This window comes from Haliotis cracherodii, unplaced genomic scaffold, assembly GCF_022045235.1.
Source record: "Haliotis cracherodii isolate W230 unplaced genomic scaffold, xgHalCrac1.p SCAF_17, whole genome shotgun sequence".
Taxonomy (NCBI): domain Eukaryota; kingdom Metazoa; phylum Mollusca; class Gastropoda; order Lepetellida; family Haliotidae; genus Haliotis; species Haliotis cracherodii.
In genome coordinates, this window is record NW_027266272.1 from 17,276,723 (window position 1) to 17,301,402 (window position 24,680).

At 37.2% G+C, this 24,680-nt stretch overlaps 1 protein-coding gene across 2 annotated transcripts in view; it reads right to left on the bottom strand.

Moving 5' to 3' along the window:
• Positions 1-16,037, bottom strand: part of LOC139464463 (uncharacterized) — a 54,861-nt gene extending 38,824 nt beyond the window's left edge. For both annotated transcript variants that reach the window (XM_071245991.1, XM_071245990.1), the window contains exon 1: positions 15,895-16,037. The gene's annotated coding sequence lies outside the window, so the exon portion shown is untranslated. The remainder of the gene's footprint in view (positions 1-15,894) is intronic.
• Positions 16,038-24,680: the final 8,643 nt, after the last annotated feature.

Sequence of the window (24,680 nt, forward strand, 5' to 3'; positions counted from 1 at the left end):
TGTGTGTTTTATTGTCATTTACTAGCTTAGTTTTAATTTCGGCCAAAACTTTGTATTTAATCTTAACCCGGCGAAGAGGGCTTTTATGTTCCTGAGTTTATTATGTATTTCTATTTTATTTCAGGGAATACTGTCTTAAATACTAGTATATACTGTATAACCTGTTTTATATATGGTATCTCGCAATTCTTTTAGAATGGCTTGTGTACTTTGACAATAGATGTATATTATTTATGTATATATTGCTATACATGAGGTGAGCCCCTAATAAACTGTCTGTCTTTCTGTCTGTCTGTCCAATGCTTGTTAGTTTACTCAAAACGCACCAGTTTTCCACTTGACATATTCATGTGTCTTGTTGGGCCCACACGAAATAAAACCTAAACATTTGCTTCGACAGTGAAGCAATAGTAGTGTCAGAAATTCGATTCATATACTTGTTCAAAGTGTCGCAGTAAATCGTCATAATGTCGTGTCTAAAGTGTTTTATAACAAGGAGTAAATATTCAATTCTTCATGGATATCTAAGACACACATCGAGAACCGAAGTAGCCTCACAAAATGTGTTACAGATAATGTGTCATGCACAGTTTTTTTAATGTTCATGAACATATTCAACTTCACTCATCTCAGTATGCACAGCAGTATGGTTGTCCAAAGAACGGGGTAGGAGAAGGGTCGTGTTGGGCCCACACGATATATCAAACCTGACAATTTAAGAATTTATATAAACTAAAGGCATAGAAATTAACAGACATATTTAAAGGATGACTACTGAGCGCCTTTGTTCACTCATGCACGTTTTGGTCTTCTGACATTAGTATACTAGCCAAATAAGTGTAATTTATTATCTAAGCCGTGAAAATATACTTAACGTTCATAAATCATAGCCATCGCGCATATCGCGTCTTTAGCCACAATAATCTGAAGATATGAAAACCAAAACGTGGACACAAAAAACTTAAAGAAGTTAAAAAGTAGTTTGTCAGAAATAATAATTTGCCCCAAACATGAAACGAATACGATGACAGACAAGCAATCGCACATGTTTACAGTGAGTGGAATTTATTTAATTTTAGGAATCGTTCTTTTCACGTCGGGCTTTAATTATTACTTCAGGCAACCAGTGGTTGATGTCATGAGCAACGATGCACGCCAGTTCATTCCCGGAATCTTGCGCGTTGAAATTTCGAGAACTACGAGGAAAATACACGTCATCTGTCCCGAGTACGATTCTGTCTGATACGTTCAGCCAAGCAATGTTAGAAAATGTCGGTTTCCTAGTCATATCTGCAACATTAAGGTATTTTCTGATAATCCCCATGACAACCCTGAGGTATTTCTATGTGTTCGAAAATGCATTGTTGTCGTCAAATGTAAAGAACATTCATAACCCTCTGAAAGTTACAAGCTTCAGGCATTGTTTGTCTAGCCTATTTAACCCTGAACCTACAGCCCGATCAACATGGCAAGGTCAACACACGACCTCTAGCCGTGACAAACCCAATGAGTGCCTGATAATGATGTACGACATTGTGACAAAAGATCAGTGACGCCTTGTTGTGTACGGGTAAGGTTAATTTTATACCATGTATAAATGAATGAATGAATGAATGAATGAATGAATGAATGAATGAATGAATGAATGAATGAATGAATGAATGAATGAATGAATGAATTTCTTTATTTCCTCCAGAGTTGAATCCGAAGATTTTACATGGGCAAATACATTATTTACAGAACATCAATGAAATTACTTGACTATATACAAAGAAATCATGTTATACACTGCTATGAATAAATAATTTACGATGTACATTTTAAGAGCAGTAAAGTGTTTAGTAGATATACATAAGGTGTTTTTTTAAATTCCATATGAAGTGGCAGAAAGTCATTATTATGCTTTGCCAAGTATCGTAATCAAGTTCGTTTGTCAAGTCATGGACATCTGCACCGAGAAAGAATGAAAGCATATCATCATCGTCAAGCATATCTATTTTCACGTATACATCTTCATCAAGTTTATCAATCAGGCATGAGAAGAAATTATTTCTGTCAGGCATAAACATTTCACAGTGAAAAATAATATGGCAATCATAGTCATAGCAATGTCTATTGCAATGGTTACATTCTTTCGACACTTTTGCTCTTGATCCGATTTTAATACAAAGTTGCAGGGGTTTGTCTTAGATGTGGATAGAGATACATTACATTGTAAAGAACATGCATTTGTAACCGTTTATGAATTTTATGCTATCGTGAAAGATCCGGTCTCTGTGCTAGTCTCTCTCTCCAGATGTACTGTTCATTCTCTGATAGACGTCTGATTACAAGAGCTCGCCAAGCCGATTTTGTTGGGAACGAACCGCTATCAGTATATCCCTTTATATAGTTATCCAGCCAAATGGTACTTTTTAGCAGTATATAGAAGGATGTTGCATATGCTTACTGGACGGCTAATATTGACAAAAGCGTTGGTAGCAATGTGAGCACAAAATAGGTCTTTTGTTCTTGAGTTACAATCGTTAATGCAGAGCCTTCCTAATAATTGCAGTCTACATTTATCAATGTAGCCATTCATTGACCACATTCCCAAGTTAGAAATAGACGAATCGGTTGGATGTCTTTTACCAAATCCTTGTATATGACGAGCAAAGTAACGTTGTGTACATTCAGTCATTTCAAGTTCTTTACCGTAAAAGGCTGGTAACAATTCACATCCATAAAAGCTTGTAGATAAAATCATTCTTTTCCATATATTGACACATTCAACTGGGTGTAGGTCTGAGTCGTTGAGGCCGAGTGATCGTAGTGAATTAACACTTTTTCTTGCTTTTGAGCAACATGTCATGATTCTTTCTTTACAGGATAAATTACTGTTTATGATTATTCCGCCATATTTGACGGAGTCAGAAGTGTAAATTATTGCATCGCCAAATTTGTAGGTTACTTTATTATGACGCTGGCGTGTTTTGCAGAATACAAGTGATTTACTCTTGGAGGCATTATAGTTGAGTCTCCATTTGTTTGCATATAAACGAACTGAATCAAGGGAAGACTGTAAGCCCCGTGGGGTTGTAGACAAGAGCGTTGTGACATCGGCCAATAACAAACAGGGTATATAGATGCCATGAACAGAGAGGCCATCGTTTGCTTTCCTTAGTTCACATATAAGGTCATTTATGAAAACGAGAAAGAACCATGCTGACATAACTCGACCTTGCCCAACACCTTGTTTAATGGGAAACTCATCAGATCTTTCTCCGTTGTAGGATATAAAAGCACAGCTGTCTGTATAGCTATGGAAAAGTAAGTTCCATAATTTACCTTTCGCACCAAGGTCATGTAATTTAACAAAAAGACCGTCGTGCCAAATACGATCGAAAGCTTTTTCATTATCTAAAAATGCAGCAAACACTTGTGATTCTCTTTCTAGGTAAAAATTAACATATTCTAAAACGGTGAATACAGACATGATTGCTCCATGTTCCTTTCTGAAACCAAATTGTAGAGCATCGGGGAATGATTGGAGATTACTGGGTTTATATTTTTCTATTCTACTTAAAATGATTTTCTCTAGGAGTTTAGATAGACACGATGTAAGAGTTATGCCCCTGTAGTTACGTGGGTCATGTTTGTCGTTTTTGCCTTTATAAATAGGTATTATCATGCCTTTTCTGAAGGCACATGGATAATACTGGGATGCAAGTATTTGATTGAATAGGTGTTTGAGGGTTACTACAAGCATCTCTCCTCCAAATATCAGGTGTTCATTTGTGATACCATCAGGTCCTGGAGATTTGTTTCTTTTAAGGTTGTGTATATGTGATCTGATTTCTGAGACTTGGATTTCTGTATACAGGATATCATCTAGTGGATCATGATTATGACGATTTTGTTCCATGATATAATGAAGTTTTGATACAATGGTGAGTTTAAAGTTTTCATCAAAATCATCAGACTGGTGAGGTTTTGCCAAGTCTGAATAATAGTCACCCCACAGTTTACATATATCAGCTGAAGAAACAGCACTACGTCCATTGTAAACTAATTTATCAATAACCGGACTCTTGCGTCTCAACTCACGAACATGTTTATATAATGTATTTATATCGGCTTCACATGTCTTTTCTAGTTCTGTACTTATTTCTTTGCGCTGTTTACATTTTGATTTTCGGTGTAAACGTCTAAATTCCCTTTTTGCATTTTTATAGGATTTGTATAATCTAGAGTTTCCTCCCCGTGGTCTATTATCCGCTATCCATTCTCGTCTGGCCGACCTCATTTCATAGTGGGACTGATTTAACCCATCATTTTTCCAATAGGGCTTCAAATGTGATCTATATACACTTTGGGGGATATTGTTAGAGCTGGCCTTCATAAGACATTTACTTAGCTCTTCGTTAAAATGCTCTATGACATCAGGTTGAACGTGGTCAGATGCTATACATACGGAGGAGAGAAGTGTGTCAACTTCTTTTGTATACATATTTATGTGTATTTCGTCTGCCTTGGTCCACTTTGGAACATGTGTTGTTTCCACATTGGATGGGGTTTGATGTGTACATTGTATGCAGACAAGGCCAGTCAAATGGTCCGGAGTATCGTACTGACATTGATCAAGTATGCTGCACTGGATGATGCAGTTACGCATGTTGGATGGTATGAGGGCATAGTCAATAAGTGATGTATTAACATTGTCTTTACTTCTGTACGTATACCCGGGACCTGTGTTGCATAGGTTATGCGTTACACTAACTAGGTGCCTATGATCTATTACCTTTTGTAGTAGCTTATCTCGAGGAGACATGTTTATTCTGTGGATATCAGAATTTAAATCACCTAATATGACAGTGTCACCTTTGGCACTTAAAGTATCATACATGTCAATGACATCATCTAATGCGTTAACATACACTGAATGTAAGACGTTAGTTGAGGGAAGACGGCAACATATGACGAAGACATCATTATAACCCTTAGCAGTAATAGTAGCAGCTACAAAGAAATGGGAGTTAGTATGTAGCGACTTAGCACTCCACTTGGATGTATCATTACATAGAATAGCCGTGCCACCAGAGCCTCTAGCAGAAAGTAATTGTGAACTGCATGAATAGGTAATAACTGAAAAACCAGACAAGTCATTAAATCTATACTCACAATCCGGCGAAAGCCAGTGTTCCTGAATAGCCAGTATGTCCACTGAGTTTGGAATTACACTATTTATACCACGTGTACCATATAACAGACCACGCACATTCCATGTAAGAAGACTAAGGGTCATAACTGAAGACACAAGAGACATGATTGAGTGGGACACTGGTTTCAGCACTAATGCATGTTATCTACTGACGGGTAAGGTTAATTTTATACCATGTATGTCACCATTTTGGTTTATTTAAAAATTTAAACCCACGTAGTTAGAGAAACGAAACATACAAATCATGGGCATGAAATGTAGAAGCTAATTTATTACAGCATTAAGTTATACTTCAAAATCATCTTTGTGTAGCTAATTTCTGCTTCTGACTGTTTCTGGTTTTTAACTTCCATTAGTACACCCTTCATGTCAAAATCCTATGAGTTTTTTCCCCACGGACTAATTTTCCGATTGACACGGTGTATACAAAAGACGAACAATAATCCAGAAATCGTCATTAACAGCAGAACATTTACCTAAGTAATCAAATTAAATGTGTTTTAATTTGGGTTTTTTCAAAGAATGATGAGCAATGCCATCTTAGATTACATGTAATATGGCTTAAGTCCACATGCTACACTTTTGATTTTATGGATGATTACGTTCACTGAAAATATTTGGAATTTCTTTGTTCTGACGTAGATTGGCATTGGGACCGTTTTGCCTTGTGTGGGCGTGGTCCCGTTTGCTACGTCACAATGACCAAGATAGTGGGAGAATTAACTTGGTAGAGCTGATTACTCGGATATCACCTTAAAACAGATTTCATATATAGAGAGAGATTCAAACAATATTACATTTCAATACAAGATAGATGTTGTCAATGACTTGTCACATTAAATATGTAATTGACAACTATGCATGAATTGATAGCGACTGGTTTGAACTTTCTTAACAGGATTGTTCAAACAGATAAGGTACAAAAAGCAAATTGTGAATAATAATGGACTGGGAAGTATTTTATGCTACGACATTTCATACAGGAACTGTTAACATTTACATTTACGGCATTCTTGCGTTACTGATGTATTTACACACAAATTTATTTAACATGCCGTATAATTTCAATGCCGTAAATGCTTAACCAAATGATAGACGTAGCATGGCCAATATTCGCATGAGACGGTATTTACGTGAGATTACCCGCAGTTATTTACCACAAAGTACTCTTTCTTATGCTATGTAATAGGCGGTTTATATCTATATAAACACACACATACAATTAACATCCAAGTAGCTTGGCGGTATAAAGAATGACATATAACTTATTCTTACATATTACAAACCATGGTTTCGACTTTTCACAGACGTTTGAGAATACCTACGCAGAAATACAGACAGTACCAATCACTTTCAAGCTACTCACCTATACAATTTCAAAGAAACTCTCAGCACGTACATATCATATTTATTGATGAAATAGGTATGGGCGGTGACCAAATATTTACAGTGATAAATCGCAGATTGATTGGCGTTACTGGTAACATGTGGCTAACGTGTCTTGTTGGTGGTGATTTCTTTCAAATACGCCCTGTTCTCATATTATTTGATTTTCATAATACACTCGTGGCAACTATTCCAACAAATATTTTCTTAAGGAAAATAATATTTGACAAGGACAAGGTTTTTGTGCTGAACAGAGCACGTGTTGGTTTTTTTTACTGCTGATGATATTAATTTAACTTACTTAACACAGCAAACACGAAAACGTTGTTTTTTCCCGTACATGGTCATTGGACGGAAAAACGACTAAAAATTCATTAATATTGATTAATTGGTGAGCGTCTAGAAAGTGTCCGGAAAAGGGTCGAGTTTTTCAAGCGTAAAATGGACGGGAAAACGATGTTTTTTGCTCCTGCTCCGCCTTGTACAACTGTTAACGGCCAATGAGATGGCGCAGGTCCCCCGACGCACGTGATGCCTAAGGCTTCTTTTCGGAAGCATTAGGTTTTGTATTTCTGGCATGCCTTGGTCTGGTATCTGTCACGCGCAGTGCAGCGAGATTTGCCGATAAGCCTTTTTAGGATATGTAACATGTTAATGGAATTCAGACAAGCGCCAAGAAGTCAAACCAAACCATGTTACCAAGTTTATGTGATAACATATCCTTCCACTATGCACAGTTACCTCTATCGGATGATGGGTTGTGTTTTATTTTGTTATAACAGTAACTAAATTTTTAATGTGAAGTTTACAGGATAAACGGCTTTTCCATTGGACGAGAGTTCGGTCTCATGACGTTTTTCACGTGACTGTATTCTTGAAATGACGTAAACACAGAGTACTTCCACATTCCTGGGGAAACCCCTGCGAATTCCCTTGTACGAATTCATACAGAAGCGTTGTTTCTCATCATTTAGACCCTTTAATTTTGAACTAAGCGTCTTAGCTTACTCTGGGATAAGTCAGAGAGTTTGGTTGCAAGGATACCCTCGCTACAACCCATCCTAGAGAAAAAACAACAACAAAAATCCAAACTATCGTAGTGACAATCTACAGCAATCTATGAATTTACCTTAGTATCTATTTGACACATCTTTACAATCACCTTTCAATGATCGACCAATTGATCAGTGATGGCAAAGGCTTGAAATAGCCACAGGTTATTTAACAACTTCGGAAATATCTCCCGTCACGTTTATCGTGTCGGCCATTTTGACGTATTGTACTTGATGTAAATGTATTACGACGCTCTGTCATTGTGATTGACTTACTGAGGTAATTCTTTAACATATCTTCTCATCTAATGAGGATATTGCTTGGAATACATTTCTTGTAAACAAACCCAAACATATGTTACTCGCTTTAGAGGGAACTATTTTATCCCGGGATGGCCTATTAAAGCTAATAGTAAGTCACGGCACCATGTGTGTATATGATCTGTTATTATATGTGTTTAAATTACAGTTTTGGGCGTTAATAAAATACACTGACGCAAGTATATTCTAATCCAATCAATTGTATAATTGAAAAAAAATATGCTTTCTTTTACATATTACGGTGATCGCATTAAACATCAGTTTGAACAGGATTTCAGTTATATCACGGTGTATCAGACTGATATGGGATAAAAACCCAAAGTAGTTCAGTCCATCCAACGGGTAAAGGTGAGCGTATCCTGCCACACAAGTGGCACTCGTCACAAACACATGCAAGGACAAGTCAGTTGTTCAGCCTGATCAAAGCACGGAAAAACACAATGATGCCCGTCCTCACTTTTACCGAGCATGTAAATTATATTGTCCGTCAAAAACATGGACGAGTATAAACAATATGTTCCCTCAGGTAAAACATGTCATACATTTGACAAAATGTATTGATTTCAGAGCATTATTGTTAATCACAGCGTATAGACTCGGCATGCAGATGAACTCATCACCCATCCCATTATTGATAATCCTTCTTGAAGATCTATGAAATCAGAAGCTGCAATAGCGCATTTTTACACTTTAACTTTTAATTGGCATGTTAGACTTCTATTTCATAACTCTGTTTTATTTGCACGGATCACTATGGAAGGGACATTGTCTCGTTGGCGTATTGTCGCATTGGCGCCTTTACAAAAACAAGAACAACGTGTCCAAATTAACAAAAGCGCGACAATTCAGCAACGCGACATTTTGGCCATTTGTCGCATTGTCGCGTGGTCGCATTGTCGCTCTTTGAATAATCTTTTTCTTTATTTTACAAAAGGGCGACAATGCCGTAACGCGACATTTTCAAGGTGAAAAAAATGGCCCCTTGTCGCAATGTCGCCCCATTACAAATGTGTATAAAAGGCGTAAATTTCAGTTAATGTTACAGTTAGGAAGCGGTAACCAAGTTATATCTGTCGTGGAAGTTCAACCAATGAAATGAAGACACAAGTCGGTCCGCGAGTCCGTGACGTTTTATTGTGAGCTCTTCTCTACAAGTGCTTAGTGTTCAACTCCCAGTTCCAAACACGTAGTACCTCATCAACAATCCACATAACTCTAGTGCAGTGGTCTTCCGGAAGATCTTACTCTTGACCGTATCAGACAACTCACGAGTGCACGCCTGACCTGTGACCTCGTTATAACCCCCAAGAGGTGTTTGCAGAAGGGAGAGGAGTAGGAAATGTGCGTTCCAGCCAGGCGCGGAGCTCGCGACACTCTCATAGGCGGATACAGCTTTTTTGAAAAGGGGGATGCACAATTAGGATCTATTTATTGTCTTTGGTGGTAATTTATACAGAAAGACGTCATTTGGACGGAAAAACGATGGTTTGAAAACGTCCAAAAACGTCGTTTTTCCGTCCAATGACCATATACGGACAAAACGACGTTTTCGTGTTTGCAGTGTAAATCACAACTCAATCTTGCTCATTTGCCAGAATTCCAGTCAGCTTTGAAGATTTATCCACTCAGAATGGGGTTAAAACCTACAATGAAAAATGACAAAGTAACCTTCAGTTTGTGACAAAGCGGTATGGCGGAACATTGTATTTTTTTATAATACATTGTCGCCATTCGAATTTGTGGAATCTTTGACTGAACAATGAAACACTAAAATTCCCAAATAGCTAGACAATAACGAGAAGGTCGGTTATCCATGGATTACTAGAAAGACCGAGTATTGGAAACACTAGTTACTAAGTAGTTAGACAATAACGAGAAGGTCGGTTATCCATGGATTACTAGAAAGACCGAGTATTGGAAACACTAGTTACTAAGTAGCTAGACAAAAACGAGAAGGTCGGTTATCCATGGATTACTAGAAAGACCGAGTATTGGAAACACTAGTTACTAAGTAGCTAGACAATAACGAGAAGGTCGGTTATCCATGGATTACTAGAAAGACCGAGTATTGGAAACACTAGTTACTAAGTAGCTAGACAATAACGAGAAGGTCGGTTATCCATGGATTACTAGAAAGACCGAGTATTGGAAACACTAGTTACTAAGTAGCTAGACAATAACGAGAAGGTCGGTTATCCATGGATTACTAGAAAGACCGAGTATTGGAAACACTAGTTACTAAGTAGCTAGACAAAAACGAGAAGGTCGGTTATCCATGGATTACTAGAAAGACCGAGTATTGGAAACACTAGTTACTAAGTAGCTAGACACTAACGAGAAGGTCAATTATCCATGGATTACTAGAAAGACCGAGTATCGGTTATCCATGGATTACTAGTCAGACCGAGTATTGGAAACACTAGTTACTAAGTAGCTAGACAATAACGAGAAGGTCGGTTATCCATGGATTACTAGTCAGACCGAGTATTGGAAACACTAGTTACTAAGTAGCCAGACAATAACGAGAAGGTCGGTTATCCATGGATTACTAGTCAGACCGAGTATTGGAAACACTAGTTACTAAGTAGCTAGACAATAACGAGAAGGTCGGTTATCCATGGATTACTAGTCAGACCGAGTATTGAGGCAAAATAATCATAAATGAATGAGAACTATCTCTGAGTGTAAATTCCCAAAATGTTTGAAAATCATAGTGACAAATTCATTTTCAATACAAGAATAAGCTAGCGAACATATAAGAGATAACATACAGCAAGTCAAAACATGGTTCAAGAGAGCCATTCGATCACAAGAGAATGAAATATTTGGGCCACTAATTCCCTAATACGGAATGTACCGATATTCATAATACATAATATTCATCGCCCACTGAGCCCGAGTCTGTCAGTGAAAGGAACATTGAAGTTCCAGTACACTGACTGTGTATGCGTGTCAAGTTATGGGCATAAATTAAACGATCACCTGATTCATGTCACGCCACAGTATGTATTCCTACACCTGGAATGTTTATCAATCTCATCTTTGTCTGTTTTGGTATATACAACTGTTTTGGGTTCAACTAATGTAGATAAAACATGTTTTACGTTGTTGAATTTAATGATAAGCATTGACTGTGTATTTTTTGTCAGTTCATTGAGGTATGAATCGAAACACCGACGTGCAAACTTTTGTAAGAATCCGGTACATCTGACACAGAACTACATGAGCAAACTCATCATAGGCAGTATTCAAATCCTGTTGGGTTTTATTCGAAGTCTCTTATTTCCTGATAATCTCCCGTGTCTGCAATACATTCCCCCGATGACATATACAGTTCATGTAAAGCCGTAGTGTCGAACTTGGTAGAGGTATTAGAGTTTCCAGAAGATACATTGTCATTTCCTTTTGCAGTACCTTGTGCTGGACATGGTATGTGTAGATCGACAGTCTATCTACGCAATGCGTGGTCTAGCTTAGGAATAACTGTACATGTAGGATCAATGCCACCTATCACAACCTGCAACTGTAGCCAAATCATTGGGTCCAGTTATCTGAAAATCACTAAAACAGTCCAAAGAATCATAGGCACTTAAACAACAACCCACAGCTGACATCCCTCTGTTTGATATAAAGGCGAAATCATTACACATATATTTCTTCGTCCATAATTTGAATTAATAACACAAATCAGTAAATAATCAACAGTGTGAATTTATAACATTGTCTAGTATAATGTTCCTTTGGGGCAGATTATCCACTCCTACATAATCCAACAGATTGCCACACAGGCTATTGAAGACAGATCATGTTCGGAAAGATCAAACAAACCGTGACATTAACGTAACGAGGCCGTGAGAAACACCTGGTTGTATTAGCCTACTTAGGTACATCAGTGTCCCTTTGTATTTCTACACAATATCATATGCCACAGGCTGAACTCTGGAATACGCTATAAATACACGTTACGCTCTGCATTCAACACGGGTAAAAGTCATTCATAGCTGATGTGAATTTGATGATGGTTCAAGTACATTAGGGAATATAGTTTTAAGCATATGCACATTAAAGTTTTCACTTCGACAGTTACGTATTGTGTAGGTTGGTATCTGGTGCAGTTGTAAGGCTCGTTGACCCAGTCAAGAATTTCTTGTTCCGGTGTCAAAGTAAGACGCCATTTTGGTTTGAGAACTAAGCGACCTCAGCCAGCGATTCTTTCGCTTGCAAGCGGCTGAAAGTTAGCGCACTGTTGTAAGCGATTCGCGCTTTGCAAAGCACCCCTAGATCACGTACTTTGTGTACCCCTATGACAAGTGTAAATTGGCACAGCTCCCATAGATGAAAGCTATGAATACACAATGCCATTATTTGGTTAAAAGTAACAAGTTATATATTTGCACAATGCCATTTAGATACTGCTTAGATAAGCGGATACTGCTTTTGAAAATGAACTTACCCCCTAAGAAATCAGAGTTCAACGATCAAGCTCTTGATGCACAATGTAACTTGAACTGATGATGGCGGGTGCAAAATATGACATAATAGTGTGACGTCATTCCGACGGCATTTCACCAGACAACAAGGCATTTTGTCACAACATTTAAAAATTGCTTTCGAAACGTTTGTGTGACATCAGGTTTTACAAACGTGTTAAGGACATGTTAAAAACATTTATTTTTGTGATACATTTTCAAAAACGTTTTAAGACATTTTAATAACTAATCATGAAAAATAAATAAATGTGAGATAATGCGTCTTTTACTTTATATCTATATTTATTCACTTCTCAACAGTCTCTCTCACGCCCTCGCAAAATATGTGCGACTAAATGTAATTGCCTGTGACACTATCTGTGATCAGCAACAAACAGATCATGTGAAGTTTTGTCTTACTCATATCTGCTATATTTTGCTTTAGACATTTAGTCTACAGATTAAACTGTAACTGTTGTGAAAATGTTCTATTACTGCATTACCAATCCACAGCATTATGAAAACGGAGTGTTCAACTTTAGGCTGTTGGGGCCGTAATTCGGTACTCACTTTAATACATGGCGATAATATTTCATGAAAATATGTTCTGGCATAACATTTCTGCAATGTGTTGAAAACATTGCAATAACATGTTATGAAAGTAACAGTATCGCCTATGTTACAGCATGATGTTCTTGAATAATATTTTATAAACATTTCAATAACCTTTCTGCAACGTGTTGAAAACATTGTAATAACATGTCATGAAATAGTTTCGCCTATGTTATGGCATTGTGTTCTTGAAAAACATTTTAAAAACATTTCAATTACATTTTGAATAATCATAAATCATTTACACCTTATTCGGATGATTTTACATATGTGTACACAATGTATTTAAAACATTATGATAACATTTCATTAAATATGTTCTGACATAACATTTCTGCAATGTGTTGAAAACATTGTAATAGCATGTTATGAAAGTAACAGTATCGCCTATGTTACAGCATGATGTTCTTGAATAACATTTTATAAACATTTCAATAACATTTCTGCAACGTGTTGAAAACATTGTAATAACATGTCATGAAATAGTTTCGCCTATGTTATGGCATGGTGTTCTTGAAAAAACATTTTAAAAACATTTCAATTACATTTTGAATATGTTATGAAAGTAACAGTATCGCCTATGTTACAGCATGATGTTCTTGAATAATATTTTATAAACATGTCAATAACCTTTCTGCAACGTGTTGAAAACATTGTAATAACATGTCATGAAATAGTTTCGCCTATGTTACAGCATGGTGTTCTTCAAAAAACATTTTAAAAACATTTCAATAACATTTTGAATAATCATAAATCATTTACACCTTATTCGGATGATTTTACATATGTGTACACAATGTGTTTAAAACATGATGATAACATTTCATTAAATATGTTCTGACATAACATTTCTGCAATGTGTTGAAAACATTGTAATAGCATGTTATAAAAGTAACAGTATCGCCTATGTTACAGCATGATGTTCTTGAATAATATTTTATAAACATGTCAATAACCTTTCTGCAACGTGTTGAAAACATTGTAATAACATGTCATGAAATAGTTTCGCCTATGTTATGGCATTGTGTTCTTGAAAAACATTTTAAAAACATTTCAATTACATTTTGAATAATCATAAATCATTTACTCCTTATTCGGATGATTTTACATATGTGTACACAATGTGTTTAAAACATTATGATAACATTTCATTAAATATGTTCTGACATAACATTTCTGCAACGTGTTGAAAGCATTGTAATAGCATGTTATGAAAAAGTTAGGCAATGTTATAGCATGATGTTCTTGAATAACATTTTGAAAATATTTCAATAACATTTTGAATAGTTGTAAAACATTTCTATAACGTTAATAAAATTATTTGACAAAAAGGTTTTTTGAAAAACTGCAATGAAACCTTTTGAAAATGTTTTGAAAATGTTATGTGTTATAATTAGCTGGAATGTTCATACGAATCAAAAGTGATTCCAGTATTTTTGTCTGTGTTTTCCTCCTATGAAAGCATTAATAAATTATGTTCTACACATATATGTTCACGTAGATATTTGCTAGGATTACTGCCGTTTTGAACTATGATAATATGGCACTTCCATAAAAGTCAACCAAAGCTTATTCTATTGTTGTTAATTCCTTCAATAAAATCACGAATTATGGCGATCACAATAAGTATATGCTGGTGGTGACCTCGTAATCACCCAGTCAAATGCTAGAATAATCAAAAGTACAGTAAAGGGTGGGCAAAATAGAATCTGCAAGTTACAAAAAACGTATTTCCAAGACATGCCACGACAACATTTTGTAATTTTTCAAACATAAAACATTACTTCATAGGATGTTATAATAATCCTCTGAATATGTGAAAACATCATGTCAGATTTCCGAGGAGAAGAGATTGCTTAGATGGATGTCGCATCTTGGTCATGAAGAACATGTTTTGTAAGAGTGATCTTCCTTCGTTCAGTAAATATTGAGAAGAAGATATATTTAATTTCAGTTCTAACAGACGGACGGGCGGACGTCGACATCATGGTGAGCTATAAAAGGTTGGCCGCGTTCCCTCTGCATCCCCACACCCCCTGACCTATCCAGATGTCCATACCCTTGAGATTGCCAGTACAATGTCTCTGTACATCACCTTGCTCAAACATGTCGCTTAAGAACACGCCTTGTGCAAACGCGTAACCCATTAGTGACCAACAAAGGCCATACTGTTGACATTTGTCAGGCAGATGGATATGACGGAACAAATTCCATCGGTTTGAACATGTTCAGCGGTTCGCATGTAGTTTCTTGAAACTGTTGATGGCTAAATACCATGGCTATATATATATTAGATCAGAAACCGGTTCTATATTATTTTCCGGGTGTACAGTAAACTCCGGTTATAACGAACACGCTTAAAACGAACTGACGGATATAACGAACTTACTTTTTAGTCCCCACTATTTGCTGTAGTTATGCTGTATATATGCTTATAACGAACTATGGTTATAACGAACTAAAAATAGTAGTCCCCTTGAGTTCGTTATAACCGTAGTTTACTGTATATGACTAGTATTGTCGATCGTCAGTTGTTAGATTCTGTCCTAAATAAAATTCATACATTATTTCAGACAGTGTCTCCTTGCCAGTGTTATAGTCTTTGCTGCGTGTTACAGGTCACCAGGGCCCATTCAACGAAGGGATCGCGATCGTAATGCTAAGGTGATCATAATTTCCATACCGTGGCGACATATACTTACATCAAACGTTGCACTACGATCGCTTTTTGGAACACGGTCATGAACAGAAAATCCAGCACGAATTCACCCTCCACATATTTATATAATTTTAAATCAAGTGAAAATAAGTCACAATGCAGGATGCAGGATGTAAGTCTACGTTTCAGGCCTACCTTATGTCTGCAACAATTTAGTCGGGTGCAGGAACACAGTATCCACATAACTCTACAAACCAGCTTGTCTCAACTTTACCCGGACAAGTGTTTCACAAGACATGGGACGTATCCGCGTCAGGCTGAAATAAAGTTATGGGAGCCTGTAACATTATACGCATCATTCTGATTCAGACACATTTAGTGTAACAAGACGGATGTTCCGATTGAACATTTTAGTCAGACATCGGTTACCTCCCTTTATCGGCTTGTCGACCAGTCACTTATACGCGAGACGGTTCGAGCAGTTTCGAAGAAAGTAAACATGTTTCAACGCGATGGAAAATGGGTGTGCGTTGGTGTGCGTGAAATAATGTATATATTTTGTAACTCTACGATGAATAAGCTTTTAGAAAACACTACGTGTTAGTTTCTGAAAAAATATGTACATAGGAGAAAATCGCTGTCAAAAACAAAACATTTTGCTCGATTTTTGCACATTTTTCTCCCCATTTGACCGTTTATTATTTTTCTTATGACATTTTTTTCATGTCATTCGATAACTAGTAGAATGATCAATAACTGTACATAATTTTGTTTTATTATTTTCACAAATAACGCTTGTAGAGACATTTTTGTGCAACATGCAGAAATCCATGGTCCACTGCCAGGCCGTCACGCATACGAGTGACCCCCTCTCAGGTGGTCACTTGTACGCGAGACGGGAGAGCCGCCTCGCGTACACGTTACGTCCTCTACGTCCTGTATTGAACAAAATACAACGTAAGGTAGCCTTTTCGGTGAACTGCAAGTCATTATACAGTGTCTGATTGGGGTATTCATGTTGAACTCCGTCATGATATCTCAGTGAGCTAGCACTAGAAATCTACCATCATTTGTATTGACAGATAGAAGAATTTCTTGATTTGCTTCAGAGGATTGGCTACGCCTAAATGTTTTTGCTTTTCAATTTCTTTTACAATGATTCCATCCTTTAGGAGATATGGTTTATTTAACAGTACCGTTTTGCGGGAGAATACAATACTTTTGGTTGTTTTCAGGTTGGTTGGTTGGTTGGTTGGTTGGTTTATTGTTTTAGGCCGCGCTCAGCAATTGCCTAGCTATATGGCAGCAATCTGTGAATAATCGAGTCTGGTCAATACAGTGATTGATATCATGAGCATCGATCCACGCAATTGGGATACAATGACATGCATCAACCAAGTCAGCGAGCCTGACCACGCGATTCCGTTAGTCGCCTCTTCGGACAAGCGAAGTCGCCTTTTACGGCAAGCATGGGTGCTGAAGACCTATTCTACCCCGGACCCTCGCTGTTGTCAGAGATACACTTCATTCGCCACGTTTTAGCCCAGTCGGAGATTTCGATCAGATCATTGTTTAACGCTAAGGCTACTGTGGCTGGGTTTTCAACAACGATATACAGGGATGTATCCTCAGCAAAGAGTCGGATATTACGTTTTATTTTATCGACTAAATCATTATGTAAAACACGAACAACAGCGGACCAAGAACAGATCTTTGTAGTACTCCAGCCAGAAAAAAGCTTAATTTGGATTTATATCCGTTGATAATAATTTCGTGCCTGGAGTTTTGTTTATTTTTTCGTCAAGTTTTGTAATATAATTCTCTTTGTACAAGCAAACAGAGACAACTGGCGGAAGTATGCCCAAAGTAAGGGTGTATTTCTTTGATAAGCGATTTTATGTTGTCGGTTTCTTACCCGAATGCGTTTACATATACCTGTATGGGACCCTGGAGGATAGTTTTGTCTTTTAAGTACCTCACGATTTGGAATATATTGATTTATTTCTAAATAATTTTGAAAATGTCTTGAACATTTTCTATTGGTATATCAATATCATTAGTCTGCCTATGTTCCCAATTAAAGCCATTCAGTGAGGTTACAAGTTCCATCAGTGAATTTTTATATATCCTCCTAAAGTAAGTCTCATCAGTGGGTTTGCTTGCCTCTATACTGACATACACTGGACAGTGGTCGCTGCAGATAGGGTCTGACACACCCGACATATACTCTGTCAGTATATGACACAAATATTCCATCTATAAGGGTGCTGGATTGCTCTGTTATTCTCGTTGGCTGGTTAATAAACTGACAAAGTCCATATGCTGATTTAGAATATATTCAATTTTGGGGTTTGTTTCACATGGAAGATTAATATTTAAATCCCCTGCAATAACGGTACCAATACTGAGGTATATGGCATTGCAAATAGAGTCATCAATTAATTCCCAGTATGAATTTCGGGTATCAGCCCTGTAGATAGTTCCAGTCGACATATTTTCATTTTTACATGTTGTTTGTTTGTTTGTTGTTTAACGCCACACTCAGCAATATTCCAGCTATATGACGGCGGTCTGTAAATAATCGAGTCTGGACCAGACAATCCAGTGATTAATATCATGAGCATCGATCCGCGCAATTGGGATGAATGACATGCATCAACCAAGTCAGCGAGCCTGACCTCCCGATCCCGTTAGTCGCCTCTTACGACAAGCGAAGTCGCTTTTTACAGCAAGCATGGGTTGCCGAAGACCTGTTCTACCCCGGATCTTCACGGGTCATTTTACATGTTGTCTTTAATAACACTGCATCGAGACCTGATAGTTCTAAGTCATACATTCGCATGCATGTAGTATGTTCTTTACGCGGATTGCTACATCACCTCCACTTGTAGCTCCATCTTTCCTGAAAGGAGTATGAAAACCCTACAGTACTGTAACTTCGTAATCTAATATATTAGAATGCAGCCAGGTTCCTGTGATACAGATTATATCATAATGCGAAGGTGAAATTCACTCTCGATTATATCACTTTCAGACTACAAACATATTGAAATCAGCTATTTTTAGCAATTTATCCCAAGGCCCTGGGTTAGGATATACATCCCCACAGCATAGAAATATTTATGTTAACATTTGTGAAATCTGCATGTTATATAGGCTTAATATACAATTGTGAGAAATTTGACCAACTTGTGTTTACTCTTACGACGAATATTTCCCAGGTACAGAACCACAGCTTGCCTGCATTGTACTTTAACCGGCACGTCAAACATTATCCAACATCTATTTACAACAGGCTCCCCGTGGGCTGGCTTTCATTGGTAAACTATTGATCATACACTTCCGTAAGTGTAAGGGATTGATAAACTGACCACCATATAAGCAAACTGATAACAACGATCTGCAGGGTAGTACAGAGAGAACAACAAGACTATTGGCAACTATTATATCACTGGGCAGATATAAGACATCGAAATGAAAGAAATCGGTAACGTCTTATCATAGGAAGAATACGCAACGGATGAAGGGCAAGTAACGCAAACTTTAATCACTCATTAAAAAAGTCATGAAAAATAATATATGAAGTAGTGAATGAATGAGTGGATGAATAAGTGAATGAGCAACCATTTAGTAATACCCCATGGAGATCGTTTTACTGAATTGTGTCACGCGAAAAACACGTGCACTGCTCGTGTCACTGTACTTAGAAGAAATATCTGATTGTGGGGCAGATTTACAAATACTGACGTTATGAATACCAGCTGCTATCCAGATGATTTGCGGTGAGTTTATTAATAAGGAATATTTCTTTGATGTCATAGTGGGCAATATATTTATTCATATTCAACCAATGTGTTTGTAGGGACCCTTTAGGCGATATATCGGACATAAATAATGTAGTTTTAGACTATATCATTCTTGGGTGAGAATGGGTCCAAAGACAATAAGCTTACCTAAGGTAATTTAACTGGATTGTTCCAGAGAAAGAGTCGGAATTTACTTCATGTTATTTTTCACAACAATGTATCCCATAACTGGGTCACTTATATTAAGGTTTATGTGCGAGTTCCAAATAAATTCTTGCAAATTGATCATATTAAAGTCACCACTTGTTGGTCGGTGGGCTCTAAATAAACAAATATATTAGTACTTTGAATAAAATGTGTACATGAATTATGTTGAGGTCAACATCTGCTGGTAGTTTAATTCCAAATAAACTAAGCATGTTACTTTTTCAAATGAGATTTGTGAATGGATCATATTAAAGTCACCACTTGTTGGTCGGTGGGTTCTCAGTAAACAAATATCTTAGTACTTTGAATAAAATGTGTACATGAATTATGTTGAGGTCAACATCTGCTGGTAAATAAATTCCAAATAAACTAAGCATGTCACTTTTTCAAATGAGATTTGTGAATGGATCATATTAAAGTCACCACTTGTTGGTCGGTGGGTTCTCAGTAAACAAATATCTTAGTACTTTGAATAAAATGTGTACATGAATTATGTTGAGGTCAACATCTGCTGGTAAATAAATTCCAAATAAACTAAGCATGTCACTTTTTCAAATGAGATTTGTGAATGGATCATATTAAAGTCACCACTTGTTGGTCGGTGGGTTCTCAGTAAACAAATATCTTAGTACTTTGAATAAAATGTGTACATGAATTATGTTGAGGTCAACATCTGCTGGTAAATAAATTCCAAATAAACTAAGCATGTCACTTTTTCAAATGAGATTTGTGAATGGATCATATTAAAGTCACCACATGTTGGTCTGTGAATTCCAGATACACAAACATGTCACTGCTTGGAATGAAATATGTACATTAGTTAAAGACACCACTTGTTGGTCAAAACCTTATATCTCAAGCAACTCAGTAGTATGGCATTTTCTCTGGCTAGTTTGTGAAATGATGTGACCGTTATATCATCTGAATCATACACTGGATATCGATCCATTCGGGCTTTTGTTACAAAACGTGGCGTACATAGATACAGTTACGTATCCATATTCAGAGGTTCAGGTCAATTTGTGAAAAATGAAAGCAAATGCCATCTGAAGTTGAAGAAAATAATATGTAAAATGCTGGACTTCCTCATTGATAATATCTACGTAAACAAAATTGGGGGGTAAGACATTTCGGCATCCCCATGGGCACCAATTGTGCTCCCCTTATTGTGGATCTGTTTCTTTATGCATATGAATCGGAATTTCTATTCGGATTGGCAAAGTCAAAACAAGGTAATTTGGGCAAGAAGTTTAACGTAACCTGTAGAGATATCGGTGATCTGATATCGTTCAATAACAATCAATTAGCTACTTCCCTTCCACTGATTTACCCACCATGTTGTTTTTTTTCATATGAACAACTGACTTGCCTTTGCATGTGTTTGTGACGGGTGCCACCGGTGGGACAGGAAACGCTCACCTTTTCTCGAACACCTCGTATCATTACTATATGATAGTGATTTATAAACACATGCTCATGATATACTCGGAATAGTACAATCGACTCTGCTTTATGCAGAGATTTATACTGGATATGGAAAGGGTTTTGTCGCTTCATTAACTTCACTTGATTTGAGACCTGTGGTTTAACACCGCTTTGAACAATATTTCAGTTATTGCACACAGTGTCAGCTTGATGTGGGAGGAAATCCCGAAGCGCTGTGTGTTTGTATGGTGCTCGGATTCGATCCGCGATCACAGTTTTCTGGTACGTCTAGGAGACGCAACTCTGCAGAGCGAATTGCTCGTCTAAAACGACAGGGCATACCGTAAGCCCTCATCGATTTGGAACTAAATTAAATAAAATTGCAAAGTGTTTGTTTTGTAGCTGTGAAACCCCGTTTGGTTTATAAAAAAAGACAGACAATAATAATATATGAACTCATTTCTAAAGCAACAACGAACGATTTGTTTAATTTTTTAGAAAAACAGCCCATATTGTCTTCGCTACTTTGGCGTTAGAACCATTTGAAAAGGAGCGTAACCTTTTCATACATTAATTCACTTACTACACGTGCGCACCATTAATCGCAAAGGTTATGTCGCAATGGGGCGACAACGCGGCAACCGGACAATTGGACAAATGGCCAAAATGTCGCGTTGTCGCATTGACGCGCATTTTGACACTTTTTGCTTGTTTTCTATTTTGCAAGAGCGACAACGCGACAATGTCCCTTATAGGAGTCCATACTCCGCGCAGTCAGGCCTTGTGAGGGGACAGGGAAAAGGAAGGGTGTTACTGGATTTTGTTTCCAAGATAATGAGTTTGATACACAAGACCAAATAGCGTCCATTCCAATTTGGAATGAACGTTGGAATGCTTTGGAAAGATCGATCATTCCAAACTTTCCAAAGCTTGGAAAGATCGATCTTTCCAAAAAATCCAAAATTGGAATGGCAACATTTCCAAACATATTTCCAACATTGGAAATGTTTGGAATGACTTGGAATGGTTTGGAATTGTTTGGAAATATGGTTAGAAGGAACAAGTTAAAATATGTTTTATCAGTAATTTGAACAATAAAAAGACAATGAATTAGGGGCTTTAGGGGTTGCTTATATAGTAATTTTGAGATTTGGAAAGAATGCCAAGAGTGGGTGGGGGACGAACTAAGGGAGCTGTGTGTGTTGGGTGGTTGTTAGATAAGGTAGTTTTGGTTTTATGATTTTATTTGGGGTTTAAATGCGACTAATCAGTCCTGTTTTAATTAGGTATAAACCTAAGGCTTTGAATTTTTCTAATTTATTTTGTGGATTTAGGATTGATTCTAGTGTAATTCCGGTTTTAAGATTTAGGGTGGTCGGTAGTGTTGTTCGGTGTGTTTGGTAGCGTGTGCAGTGAATGAGTACGTGTTCTGGTGTTTCTTGTTGTTTGCAATGTGGGCAGTTTCCTGTTGTGTGTAGATTAGCTATTTTACGGTGATTATTTAGTTTGGTGTGGCCTGTTTGTAGTTTAGTAATTATTCTGTCGATTTTTTTGGATGGGTGTAGTATTTTTGGTTTATTTAGGGTTTTTTTTAGTACTTTCCTGATTTTGGCTATTTAAGTTTTGGTATATATTTTGCCATTTTTTGTTGATTTTTTGTTAAGTGAGACTTTTGATTTCTGATTTTGAGCTGGGTAAGTTTAAGCTTATTTCTGGGAGTTAAAGGGATAATTTTGCTGTTTTATCTGCCTTTTCATTTCCAAAGATACCTACGTGGGCGGGGGTCCAAATGAACTGCCCTAGTTAAGTTGTTTGAGCTATTGAGTATTTGATTTATTAGTTTGGGGTGGTTTTTAGAATTTTTTTAGAGGGGTGTAGGATTTTAGGTTTGGCTAGTGGTTTTCTGAGCACTTTGTTGATTTGGCTATTTGAGTTTTGATATTGATTACGCCATTTTGGGGTTATTTTATGTTTGTTTACACTTTTAACTTCTGATTTTGAGATGGGTAGGTTTAGGCTTATTTCTGGTATTTTAAGAGATAATTTAGCTGCTTTATCGGCGCTTTCGTTGCCGTAAATTCCTACGTGGGCGGGGATCCACAAGAAGGTTATTTGTTTGCCTGCTTTTGTTAGGTCGTTGGAGCTTTTAAGTATTTGGTTTATTAATTTAGGTCGTTTTGGGGTATTTTAGTTTTGGAGGGCTTGTAGTCCACTAAGGGAGTCGGTGAGAATTAGGATTTTATTGTTGTTTTTAGATTGTTGGTTATGCAGGGCTGAGGCCATGCCCATAAGTTCGGCCGTGAATATAGATTGGTTGTTAGGGAGTCGGTAAGATTGTGTGGATATAACTGGTTGTGTGGTATGGACTCCGAAGCCTGTGTGGTTGGAGATCGGGTCTGAAGATCCGTCAGTGTATATGTGACATCCATTTGGCCAATTTTCGTGTATGTATGCAAGTGTGGTGGTTTTAGCTATGTTTGGGTCGGTTTGTTTATTTATTTGGTTAGCTAGCGTTGTATCTATTTTGGGTATTTTGAGTTTAAGGGTGAAGATATTTGATTTTTTGCAGTTTTGTTTAAGATTTTGAGTTTGGTGTTCATTGAGGTAGTTAGTTATTCTTTGGGATATTGGGGTGAGTAAGGGGTGTTTGTGAGCTAGAGTTTGGTATCTTGGGCTAATGTTTTGGTTAATTATGAGACAACTGACTGACTGACTGATATAGAAGATTTAACGTGCGCTTTCCGACTGTAGCGTATTTCGCACACGGGCCTGGCCAGACCATTTAGTGTATTCCGAAAAGGGTGAAAGTGGTGTGTGCAACCCAAGAGGGGGATTTTAGGGGTTGCTTAATTATATTGAATTTTTGGAATTTTTAAATTTGGAATAAATGCCGAGGTGGGTGGAGGAGGGAACTAAGGGAGCCGGGTGAGGTGGGTGTTTGTATGTTTATTGGATTTTTGATTGGTAGATTAATTAGTTTTTAGATGCGCTTAATTAGGTCTGTTTTGATTAGGAATACGCCTAGGGCCTTGAAGTTTTCTAGTTTATTTTGAGGGTTTAGTATTTCATCTAGAGTAGGAACCTTATTTAGATTGAGGGTGGTTTGTAGTGTGGTTCTGTGTGTTTTGTAGTGGGTGCAGTGGATGAGTGCGTGTTCTGTGGTTTCGGGTTGTTTGCAGTGGGGGCAGTTGCCTGTGGTGAGCCTTTAAAGTTTTTTTAGGTGATTATTTAGGTTAGTGTGTCCTGTTCGGAGTTTTGTAATTGATCTGTCAATTTTTTTTGAGGGGTGTAGGATTTTAGGTTTGGCTAGTGGTTTTCTGGAGAGACAACTAATAGGTCTCAAGATTAAGTATTCGGCTGGATGGCAGCTGCCATTTAATTACAAAACAGACAGTCGTCTAGACGGCTCACATGTAAGTGCGCCGACATCTGCCTAAGATCATAAAATGGACAATCTTTGGTAACATCTAATTTATTGTTGTCTCACACCAGAGCTGTGAATAATTCTGTTCATTGAACAATTGGAATTCAGGAAGTTATCAA